At 29.5% G+C, this 13365-nt stretch overlaps 1 protein-coding gene and 1 long non-coding RNA gene across 4 annotated transcripts in view; one reads left to right on the top strand and one right to left on the bottom strand.

Annotated features, from left to right (window-relative positions):
* LOC117152006 overlaps nt 1–1890 on the bottom strand; it is a 28164-nt gene extending 26274 nt beyond the window's left edge. Inside the window, exons 1-2 of the long non-coding RNA XR_004462214.1 lie at nt 1326–1890; nt 539–1227 (exon numbers count right to left, since the gene is read on the bottom strand). This is a non-coding gene — a long non-coding RNA (uncharacterized LOC117152006). The remainder of the gene's footprint in view (nt 1–538; nt 1228–1325) is intronic.
* The window catches only part of LOC105681123, a 96671-nt gene that overhangs the window by 75534 nt on the left and 7772 nt on the right, over nt 1–13365 (top strand). The gene's annotated exons all lie outside the window — the stretch shown is intronic.

Below are 13365 nucleotides of genomic sequence, written 5' to 3'. Positions count from 1 at the left end.
CACAAAATTCGCAGAGTTGACGTTTTCATTATAATAATTTATATCGCTATACATGTATAGTACGTAGACTTGTGCATCGTAATGTAACGACTGTAAATAGAACCAGAAGGACATTTACTATCTTTTGCGTTTATCTTCCTTCTTCGAAACAGATATTTCTAAGCCAATGTTCGAATATCCAAACGTATGAAACTACGGAGGGAATGTTTGAGATAAAAGCTCGAAGACATCTGAAATAAGAATATAAAAAGTTCTCGTGTCAATTCAACCCGAATAGCAATTTATTTTATATCCGTATGAAAATCTTCCTCCGAACAGAAGCGGAAGACAGTTTCTTACTTTTTTGCCACGTCTGTACCTACTCTTTGTTCGTAAGAGAGATATCTCTAAGTTGACACAGGAATATTCAGAGCAATGGATAAAAGTACGCTTGCGAATGTTTGATAAAAGGGAAGTTCACTCTGAGAATAGTTATCGCCTTCCCTCTCTGGAACGTTTGTGCCAGACAGCGGATGATTCGATAAAAGAAACTTCTTACCTTGTGTTATACTTTTCAGTGGTAGACAGATCTAGCGTAGATAAGAGGAAAACGTACGAGACTTGTGACTTTCCGGAATTTAATTCCAACTTCCTTGGAGATCGACGATTTGATCTAAATCCCAGACTGAACTTCCCCTACACTGTATGCACATACGTAAGTAGGTGTATTTGTTCGGTAGTTGGTATCAGAAGTTCTTCTCATCGGCTCGTGCTTGGCTTAGATACATATGTATACCAGGTAAAAACAGAACTTTGTTAAATAAAACTTTTGTTTATTAATTCCTTTCACCTGTGAAGTGATAAATATCCCATATATATTTACTGTTGCTCACTAAAGTATTTAAACACGCCTGTAGAAACTTTTAATGAAGAGATCACGTGTGTTATATGAAATATTTCGAAATTTTATTATCACTGTAATGAGACTCCGCCATCATAATTATACTCATAAAATTTGAAACAAATTTAAACATGTACATTGAAATTACAAAATGTTTGGTGCGAGTATATGCTTCGCATACGTCGCAAATGAAACGAAATATTTAATATTCTAGTTAATAAGACTTAGTATTCAATGGGCTGATCTTTAACACTAATTATACGTTTAAAGTGACTATTCGTGTTGCAAACTAAGTTTTCATTAAATATATGCAGGACGTGACAGAACATGCAGGACCCATTTTACGCCTGAAAACAACGAAGAAAGTTGCTAGAAACCTCTTCTATCTATCTTCGTTTGTGAGATACAATGAATTTTACGTTTTGATCTTGTGTTATGCAATTACCTTAAAAGAAGATGCTCAAAGTTACCAACTCGCATTTCAAGGCAAGGCTGTAAACTTCTTATCATGAATCCGGTTAAACTTTGAATGATTCCTGATGTTGAAAAACTTGTTCCATTCTGAATATATCAACATTTTTAATAGGTATTCCGTACACAATAGATTCTATGTTTATATAAAATTCTTTCATTGTTTTCATTGGTGTGCAATCAGTTCCCTGAGTGGCTGCCACATGTTCTGTTACATCCTGTACTTGCAATAAATATTTTGTAACTGTAACATACATTCTCAGATTAGTTTCAAATTTTATCGATGTAATCATGATACCGGCGTCTTCTTACGACGCTAATGAAATTTCAAAATATTACGTATAACACACACAATTATGTACGTAAAAGTTTCCAAGATATTTCCATGAGCCACGTAGTACATAGGTCAGTGAATAAGCAAGTTACTGCTTTCGTCTAAAAAACTTATGAATAGCTAAAAAAAAAGTGTTTCTTATCGTAACGTAATAATATGTATGGCCTAGAAATATCATTGACTTAGGAACACTTCATATCGCAATATCAGCATTTGCACGTTTCTAGCCTCGTTTTAAAGCGTTGCCTTAAATAATATTTCGCAAGGCTAGTAAAACTTTACTAGCGTTGCTATCCGCTGTCCCAAAATACACACCAAAGACCAATATGAAAACCATCGCGTGACCGCTGGAAAGAGTTCGTCATTCATAAATCATCGAACATCATGTAACTCATATTTATCAGACACGTGCAGCGTATAACTTGTTCGTCAAGCACCGAGTTCTTTGAGTTGTTCAAAATGTACGTGTGAAAACCGTGTTTTCGATCTTCGTCTTCGTTACCCTGACCCGCTGTATTCGGATCCCGGACCACTTTCCTAGAAAATATCGTCGATTTTTTACGAGCAATCTTCACCTTTCTCGACCCTAATATCGCGGTATAACAGTAACCTTACATTCGATCGTTACATTTTTAAGTAACTAACGTAGTTCCTCAGCATATGCTAACGTTTATCGTAACAAGAAGCTAATTTGTGAATTGCGCTTTTGGAGTATTTGCATCCGATTTCTTAACGTCATTTTGACGTGGCATCTTTCACTTTATCATCCGTGTTAGAATAATTCTCAGCCATGCTTTCCATTATCCGGGCAAACATGAAAATCGTATGGTGATATATCCATCGAAGGTGGATATTGCTTCTATTTAAATTTACGCAAGGGAATCTGCCCACAGGAACCGTATCCAGCATACATTTCGATATACGACGTTTATAACAAGGAAAGAATGCATATTTGTATAGACAAGAACTGTATAAATCTTTTTGATAAAGAAAGATTACAGTTGTTTTATAAAATTGTAGATACGTATACGAATCTTTTTAATTTCCTTTTCCTTTTTATTACACGACTTTCTATTCTTTTTGCACTGTTTGATATAAGAAAGTTTTCATGCTGATAAATGTACGCGTAACAGAATTCTTATCTTGGAAAAAATCTTACACCTAAGTTTGAATTGATAGCTAATATCTTCGTAACGACCTTGTAACAACGTTGAATCGGGATATTAGCAAAAGAAAGCTTTCCTTCCTTCCGGCTAATTTTCCTTCCAACGAGATGCTTTTAAACATTTATTCACATAACACGAATTGCATTGTTCATATTTTCGTTTAGTCCGAGTATAACGAAGATTAATTATTATTGTTATAATAATTCTTTTCTTGTATAAAGTTTTTATCAGATAATTTTGTATTATATATTCTAATATATTGGATATATTAAGCTAGTAACATTTCAAAGTTTATTAATGTAAAGAATCAAAAGAGAGTTGTGTAATAAAAGGGTGGATAATGCTTTTAATTAATTTGTTAAGCATAAATGAGATACTATTAAGAGAAGAAGAAAATATTAAGAATTTTTCTTTTATTTGTAGCAAGAATCTCCTGGAAATGAGGAAATTCTTTCTTTTTTCTATTATCATGGCTTTAGAATCTCTTCCTATACTTATTTTGTCGTTTTATTATTCGATTTTCAATTAATTTATATCTACATTATCTCTGATTATGTATACATTGAATTCCATTAATAGTCTTCTGTGTCCAGAAAAGTTCAAATTACACCTGTGAAAATAAATATCTCGTTGATTAGAAGTACTATTTACATTGTCTCTGTAAACAAACATTAATTCTATCGTAGCCGGTGTATGACTTCGATTGATGTGGGTTTGAAGCTCTCGTAATTTGCAAACGATCGAAGGATTAGAATTCATTGGGCAACTTCGATAACAATGTTCTTCATCGAAGACGACAAATTTGATTATTTTCAACTCTACCGTATTCGTTTTTCCTAAGACATTGAAAATCTTTTTCGAGAATTTGTTTGATATATCAGCATAAACATACATGTTCTACAGAGACTTATATAAAGAGGAGACGTGTTGAGAGAAATTAATCATCGGACGAAAATAAGCCGATAGCATCCTTAAATGAAGTTTTTAAAAAATCAGCAAAAGCTGTTAAAATGCATTTTATGATTATTTGCAGACTAAAGGCCAAAAACTGGGGCCTTGTATGGATATGAAAATAATTTTTAATTAACTTCTAATCTAACCTAAACAAATTTCAGATTTTGGTGTGATCTTTTGAGGAGGCACAGATAACAACCAACGTAGCAACGTAGCGTCTCCTCGTCGTCAGAAATAAACTCTGTCCCTGATCAAAATCACCTTCACCTTTGACCTCAGTTGACTATCATGCGGTCCATAGGGGCGTGTATATATATACCAATATGCTATATTAACCAATATTGATATATCAAATGTTTGCCTCTTTTCGTTTGTTGGAACGAAAGTGAATATGAACTTCATATTTAGAATATGAAAATTTGAAGTTCGTGATAGATTTAAGATAGACATGATGCAGGTTGCATGCTCGCATATTATGCAAGTTTTAGTAAATGAACTTGTCTTCCATCGAAATTTGATAATTTTATTAGTTCGTCTGACAATGAATGTGATTATGCGTTGTAATACATGTACGATGAGCATAATAAACGATCTCGAAAGAAATTCTATTAATTAATATTATTACTGTCGTTCGAATTTTCATTATTTCTGGTATACGTTAACGACGTAACTTTTCGCGCAAACTCTATGTTGTAAAATTTTACGTACGTATAAACCTTGTATGAATTATAACGAAAGTTCCGTTTAATGGTTTATGATTTTTACACGGTGAACACGCCAACGCACCGAAATCTAAATTATACTGCAGATATGTATATAATTATTGTTTAGGGAATTCATGCCCTAACAGTAAAAACAGAAAAGTATTGCTTTCTATTTCTATTTTCCATCAACGACGTCTGTAGTATATTCGCTTATTCATATTGTAATATTTTATAAAAAATATCCAAAATGTTTTCTTTGAACGTTAATTGATTCTCTAATTTTTTCTTGGGAAATGTTCTTTTCTATATCACATTTTATAAAAAGCAAATGCCTCTGCCTTTATCACAAGCACTAATGAGTCTTTGACGCATATTCTCACGACTAACCAGGTTTGCGCTTTATAAGCTGCACGTTTTACATGATTCCGTAGAAAGAAGAAATTTGAAAGGAGTTAAATAGGGAGAAGTACCTAAACGATTTCTAAATCTTAAAATGTGTACTTGTTAAAATATGTAATTTGAAGCTTCAATTCATCAAGTATGTTAATTCCATAAGTTTTGTTATGAACAAAATTTAGCTGCCGCTTATCGTAATTGAAAATGACTTGGAAATGAAAAATGATAACAAGGAAAGAGACACGAGAAGATCGCATAGAACGGTCCGTTTTTAATTGCATAACATTCGTTTATTATAATTCTTGCTAAAGTCCCGGAATAATTACGAGGTGAGTTATATTTATATGACCCACCCTGTATACTACATTATTATAATAATTATCGCATCATATATTTGAAATTATTTTATCAGGTTACGTTAAATTACTTTAATTACGTCTTGAATGACATTTTATCAAAAAAAAAAAAAAAAAAAAAAAAAAAAAAAAAAAAAAAAAAAAAAAAAAAAAAAAAAAAAAAAAAAAAAAAAAAAAAAAAAAAAAAAAAAAAAAAAAAAAAAAAAAAAAAAAAAAAAAAAAAAAAAAAAAAAAAAAAAAAAAAAAAAAAAAAAAAAAAAAAAAAAAAAAAAAAAAAAAAAAAAAAAAAAAAAAAAAAAAAAAAAAAAAAAAAAAAAAAAAAAAAAAAAAAAAAAAAAAAAAAAAAAAAAAAAAAAAAAAAAAAAAAAAAAAAAAAAAAAAAAAAAAAATGAAAATTCTCAACGCGAGAATTGATTGTAATTTCAAAAAAAAAAAAAAAAAAAAAAAAAAAAAAAAAAAAAAAAAAACAATTCTAACCAGCATCGATCGAGATAAAATTGAATATTAAAATACACTTTAAACGTAGAGGAAAATCGAATAGCTTCTGATAACCTCACGTCGAAGTCATATCGTAATGTCAGCGAGGATGCTGCACCGCTATCGGAAAACAATTTTTCGATGTCGTGCAAGAAGCGAAGGTATAACGCCGATTCGACTAATTACGATGTCAACAACACCGCTTGACGATTAATGCGGGATTTCATGGCCAATTCAACGCTGATTTCTGCTTTCGCTGCGTTTAGTTAAGTGTTGCACGAGGCTTTCGTTTTTCCCTTACCTTAATTGATTTCCGTCGGACAAGTACGCGTAGATTGCGAGTTTAATTTGTAATAATCTGCATTTTTATCGTGTATTGCTAACTCCGCTATGGAAATTATTTCAACTTTATATATTACTTTTTCGTGGTAAGTATTCTATTTGTAATTTATTCTGAATTTACAAATTTCAGCCTATAAATGTTAGATTTTGGTGAAAATTGAACTTTTCACATTTTATGCCTGAATAACAGTTACTATATTTCATAAATTTGATGAATTGTCTTACATTGCCGAACTTTTATCCGATTCTCCCGGTCAGTTTCTTTTACATGTTTCATAAAATAGATTTCGGAACATTATATTATTACTAAAAAGATTTATGCGTCTCTTTTATGTAGATTCGAGAATACACCCATCTGTTCAATAGAAGAAAAATTTCTCAACTTATAAATCTCAACAAATTTATAGTATGACGTAAACAAAATAGAAATCTAAAAATAAGATAAATTCGATTTGTAAGCAACATATCTGTGATAATGAAAAATCTGTCTGTTTAATGAGAGATTAACTTAAAAATGTCTAGATTTACAGAATGACACGAATAAGATAGAAATTTGAAAACAAATCGATAAATGTTATATTTTTAAAGATAACACAACTGTAATAAAACCCGGCTCTAATAAAGCATTGATCCAAACATTTCCAGAATTATATATTTCTATGAAATTAAAATATAACACTTTGAACAAAATCGTAATTTACGAACGAATCGGTAAATTGGATTTAGAAGTAGCTTAATGGCGATAGTATAAAGCGTAGCCTTTGAGAAGGTTAAAATAGTAATTAGTAGTTTTGTTAAGGAAACTAGCATCTTTAATCGTTCGAAAGTTCATAGTCGGCGGCTGTTGGAATGTATTGCGTAATGGATGGTAAGGTTCGTTGCGAACCTCAGGCTCGCCGCCCCTTTCCGTTTTCTACCAAAGTACCGAATTCCTGCTACTGTTCATTTACCCTTCTAACTTCCTATAAGATCCTGCAACTTTCCAGTAACATTTCACGCGTTAATACCAGTTTTAAGATGCTTTTTCAGTTCTCACAGCACGCGTGTAATCCTGATTATAATAAATTTTACCGAATCTCCTCTAATTTCCGGTGCTTTTTAAATTACTACTAAGTAATAATTTAAATCTAAAAGAAATTAAGTTAAAGTACTATTAAGTTATATCGCCCTTTCAGCTTCGTCTCTGCTTAAATACTCGGAGTAATTCATTCGACAATGAATAGCATCATGAAGTATCTTTTCTTAAATATAGGGATGTTCTATTATATTTAATTAGTAAGTGGGGAATATTACAGACATAGTATGCAACGTTAATTTTTTTTTTTATACAATAAAAATATTTCGTTATATTGAACTGTGGAAAATAAAAATAAATAAGTATACAAAATAAATAAATAAATAAATATATTACTCCAATTATTCAATTTTTACACAATAACAATAATTTAGTGTACTAAATCGTACTCAATACATGTTAAATTACAAAGTTATTTAACTCTTAAATTGTAAACGTTTTTACGGTACTTTACGGTAAACGAGAATCTTTTATACCCAGATGATACATTTTTCAGTAGGTAATATTTGTTGAAAAAAATCCATTAAAATTCATATAATACGTTCAAACGTTCTAACTTAAGGTTATAATATTTTTACCAAATAGCTTCTTTTTGGAAAGTGGGGGAGCGGGAGGTTCGCCGTCTATTACCTTGCGTGAAATTCAATCCGGTTGAAATAGCTCGAGCATGAAATACCTACATTCACAGATTAAAGGTTAATAGTTTGAAATATTATAGAATCAAAGAAAAAGAAGTTATTATGCATTGTTAATTCTTTTACAACAAATATGAAGAATAAATCGAATAACAGAATGTAGAATAAAGTGCCTCAATTATTCAGTTTTTACACTATAGCAATAGTTCATTATATTGAATTGGAAAGAATAATTTAAAATAATGGGTAGATACAGAGTTATTAAATTAGAACTAAGCCTTTCTGCTGCGAAAATTTTAATATTGTATAACGACTTACAAAAGTACTTGAACATTTATCTCATCTTAAAACTTCGTTAGCATAGATATAGACATAGAGGTATTATATTAATGATATTTACAAAAATTTGCAAAAATTAAAAAAAAACATAAAAGTTACAAAATTATTTATTACAAGCGGATGCTCCACAAAGGTTACCAAAGTATTCGAACAGTCAATTATTTATTATACTAGTAAGTCACGGTATTTAGTGAGATCATACGTGATAGTGTCATATACGTACTAGTTTTTTACTAAATGTACATTTGCAATAAATGTGTGTATCATTTATGCATATTTTCGGATCGTTTTCATATTTTGCCAGTTTATCAGCTTACCAGTTACGGTAATCGTATCTCATTTGAACGTTCATGAAATATCGAAAAGTTTTCTATAACGCACGTAATACGTACATTTACAAATATTTTCTATGATGAATGTTCCAATACCTTTGCGAATCACTGTAGTCACTTTGTTCCCGTTCGTTAGTTAGAACGACGTTACGTGTGAAAAGTTGTTTTATCGAAAAATTGATTGATATCGGTGTTAATTGGATGGTATTAAATCGACAGAAGGTGAGACTTCATTCAGAAATAAAATATATCGTTAAACAGGCGATTAAATAACGTTGAATTTAATTTATGCATTATTGAAATGTTAGTTGATTGTTTGAGAAAGTAGAAGTAATAGAATGGAAGTAAATGAAATATTTGTTATTTTTACTAAAACGGTTTTTATTTATTTTCTTTTTTAATTATTTTAAAGAAGTTAATTATTTATTACCTTGTTCCTATGGAAGATATATGTATGTATTTATAGCCTCAAATGTTGAAATACTTCCATGATATCATTGTGTGTTGAATTTAAAATCACAAAAGGTGCAAGATACGTTGTTCACGTACGGTTTTCATTTTAAGAAACAGTTTAAAGGTATGTAGTTCATTTTGTATGTTGTTATAATTTAATACAACACTGCTACGTATTGTCTAAAATATACCACCACGGTAATATGTATAGCCATAAATTTAATGTGGGAATGTTAATTCTCGTGTTACTCGGAAATATGTGGTGAATTTGAATACGTTTCACATAAAGTCCGAAGCAAGTTTAAAGACCACGTGCATTCTATTACGAAGTCTGAGTATGTCGCCTATGCGGTCCGGCAAATGTTCGGACGAAATTCCAGAATAATTCGATCGCTTTCTAATTCGAAATACTTTTCACTTTAATATTCGTTTTAGATCTCTTTAACGTTCAAATATCTCCTGAGTTTTCCTTCTCATTAAATAATCAATTAGATGACGTTATTGAAAAAAGCGGTGAAACGAAACCAATTGACTGGTTGATGGAACTAGCAGGTGTATATCACGGAAAAATTATTGAATAAAAATATGAAACGTTTTTCAGTTTAACGGCGAGCTCAAATTGTGATATTTTTTGGAAATTATTGGAAACAATTAAAAGTTTTTCATTTTGAAACTTTAACCGACACATATACAATTGCATTTTTATTGGTTTCTGTTATTTACAGTAAGAACTAATAAATTTTATATTTAAAAGTTACTATTTCATATATAAAATAATACTTGAAATAACCGCTTTAATTTTTTATATAAGATTTGATGTGAGAATTTTTATGCATTTCAAAATATGCATTTCCTCGTGCGTTTAAATTTGTCATTTTATATTTGGAAGAATATAAATGCAGGAATTATTAATGAAATAAAAAGATGCATATTTTATATTAACTGAAATTTAATTTTCTTTATAAATTAAACATTTTTTTTATAAATTATAATTCCTTAATACGTATCTCTTGTTGATTCTTCAAACTAGTCTTAGAAATAAGACTTTTATCTTTTAAATTTATTATTTTCCGTGATATGGCTGCTTCGATTTTTGGTATAATCGTCTTTACAAATCTTAGAACTGTTTTCTATTAACTCGAGAAATTTTTCAGTCCGTAACATAAAACGGGGAATGAATAAAATATGTTGGAAGTCTTAGTTTCAGTTCCACGATATTAGCTACGTTTGAATTGATAAATACGATTACTAAATAATTTTGTTCTTTTTATATTTAGGAAATAAGTAAAAATTTTAGGACAATTCAATTTCGATTATCCTGGATTCGTTGATATTTTACAATTATGTAGTTATTTTGACGATGTAAAAAATTGTTTTCAGGACGTTTTGGAGAAAGATGATCATTGTTATTGAATTTTTCAAAAAACGAGCCTATAGGTATACCTTTAATTACGGCAATCGATATATTTTCTTTATTTCCTATACAAAAATTAAAATACTTGCGTTTGAAAATGATTAACTTAAAAGATTTTATTTTATCTCTAATTTTGTAGAACTTATCGCGTGAAAGATTAGAATGACATAAATATTAATGTATTCAAGAATGAACGAAATATTTTGTATACTCATATTTACTCTACTTACTTTTCAAGAAGCTTCTTGCTTATTTATTAAATTCGTCTCTTTAAATTTTTACAGTCTTCAATGTATCTACTATTCAGTGGATTACAATTTAATTACAGTTAATCAAAATATAATTACAGTGAGCCACCGTAGTAAAAATTAATAATTAGTGTTTTTTAATGATATACATTCTGCAGTGTTTATTAATAGAAGTATATAACGTAATAATCGAGCGTTTTATTGATATTACGTGGTTAATTAAAAAATGACAGTCCATTATAATACAAATAAAAATATACGCAAATCGAATTGAATAATTGCGAAGATACAAATATATGTGTCTAATTACAGTTCTTCGATATTTCTCGTTCAACGTTTAAATTAGAACTATAACCATGTTTGGAAAGTCGAAGAACTACAGTGAAACGCTTTCTGAGAGCTTTCATAATGTAACATTGTTGGTATGAATCTGCGAATTGAATTAACGTTAGGAAATTGATCATTACGAGATCAAAAGCAGGTGCGCAAATCGTGACCTAGTTACCAGAAACGATCTAAAAACTGTCTGTCATCTGTCTCTATAGCTGTTATAGACCAGCACTCACGAGTCAATTAGAACCTGAGTGTGAAGCTTACGAGTCCTTAATGAAATGATGATCTGCGTCCGTCATTTTCAACGTTTATCAATTGATTTACTAAAGCAAATAGGTCAGAGTCAGAGTATTTCGTTCTTTGCTAAGAACGTTGAAAATATAATATGTTTAATTATCATCAGTATAAGAAATTTTGATATAAAATCTGCATAAAGTCCAACATTGTGCTTTCAACTTTTCTTTTCTACGTGGGAATCTTGACAATTGAAGAAATAAGAAATTAATAAAAATGTTTGTTATCGTTGAACATACAACGAAAGGATTCTAAATTTGCATAAAGTCCGAAATTGCATTTAGTTTCTTTGAATGTTTGATATATTATAATTTTCATAATATTCGATACAAATCAGAGATAAGAACTATTAATCTTAATTATTAAAAGTATGTGAAATTGTTAGGGTTGCAGTTATAAGACTTGAAGAAAAAGAAAGTATTCAGGATAAATTAAAATGATATGTAAATACATAGATAGCGTGTGCGTACATTAGTTCATTAATAACAGGAAAGATTTTATCGATATTGAATATTTCATTGTGAGGCAATTAAAATAATAATTTTTCAACTTAATATCAAGTCTGTCTGCAAACATTCGATATTGATTACGTATGCAGTTATTGATTTTTTTTACATTGAACATGCAACCGTGTTTCATATAGTGATGGAGTATCTGAAGATTCTCGACACGTCCTACCAGTAAAATCAATAATTCTAGCTTAGCTTGTAAAAAAGAGGAAAACTATTGAAACATGAAAGTGATATTATTTTAAAAACTAGGTCAAATGTGATATATATGTGCATTTAATGTGATTTTATAGTATATCTGTTTCTGTATCATATAAGTGCTGAATTTTTGTCTTAATAGAATAATATAGATAAAAGGAGAGGATAAACATTTTTTAGATAAAAATAATAGTAATAAATTATTATTTGCTCTATTTTTATATGCCGTTATACATTATTTGTCGTATGATGTAAACCAATTTTTAATAGAAAAAGTAAGATACTATTTAATAAAAGGATGAAGACGTTACACAGGAAACAAATGATTTCTTAAAGATGATGTTCAATATATCAATGATTGAAAATAAATCAATAAATATACTATTGTTGTATCTACTGTTGTTGCATTGTTATGCTGAAAAGGTAACTGCATATTGCGTACAACATTCTCAACAACGACTTTACTAAACTTTAAGGGTAATATAGTGGCAGATAAAACAGGCAATAACATTCTGATAAATGATTCCATTTATTATGTGCATTTAGAATTATTCTAAATTAGAACTTGAACTATTTGATTAAAACTACCCTAAATTAGGATTTGAGCTATTGAATTGGAACAATTCCAAAAAATGTATTCTGTTAAATATTTAGAAATTATCTCCTTCTATAGCAAGTATCTCCTCTAGACGAGTTCCTTTTTTTTAAAGATTATTGGACGTTCTTCAAAATTAAATTCCTTTTTTCCTTTATTTCCAGATACTAATTTTTCTATTCGCTACATTAGCTTTAAGTCTATTATTTTTAAATAGAGCCATAAGTACATATAGACTTTGTATAGACTTTATAAACCCTCGAAGTTTATAATAATTCCAGAATTAAAACTTTCGTAATATGCATTCGTAGTAACAAAAAGATTAGATTTTCCATATACTTTCAAATGAGACCTAAATTTTGTGAAACGTTTCATCTAAGCTATTTATTTTCGTGCCGCAAAACAGACGTTTGTTCAATATTCGATCGAATTTACCCTGAATCTTTTTCAACGACTAAACTTTCGCTTGAAACTTCGCTTTTCAGACTGATATCACTTATGTATAACATTACTGAGGAAAGTAAGTTTTAAAACTTCACACGTTCGAGCCTGTGATCATGTAGTACAGTCTTCCTTTTTTAAAGGATTTACCATGACTCCGGGGAAACTTTTTAAGTTTCAATATGTAGAGAACAGAAATAAAGGATGAATATTAAATTATTAAATAATTTATTCAATATACACGTATAATAGAATCACGCGATTTTATGATGCTATTTTCGTTTTATTTCGGGTTTGATATTTCCACTGTCATGATATAATGTATAAACTAATTCAAATTGTTATTAAAAAATGTACATTGCCGTTCAGAAGTTCACGTAAATTGTATTTTTATTATGATACCTCTTTTATAATATCGA

The sequence above is a fragment of the Bombus impatiens genome, unplaced genomic scaffold (genome assembly GCF_000188095.3).
Source record: "Bombus impatiens unplaced genomic scaffold, BIMP_2.2 scf_0582, whole genome shotgun sequence".
Taxonomy (NCBI): domain Eukaryota; kingdom Metazoa; phylum Arthropoda; class Insecta; order Hymenoptera; family Apidae; genus Bombus; species Bombus impatiens.
The sequence above is the reverse complement of the archived record's forward strand: the minus strand, read 5'-3'. Positions and strand labels throughout refer to the sequence as shown.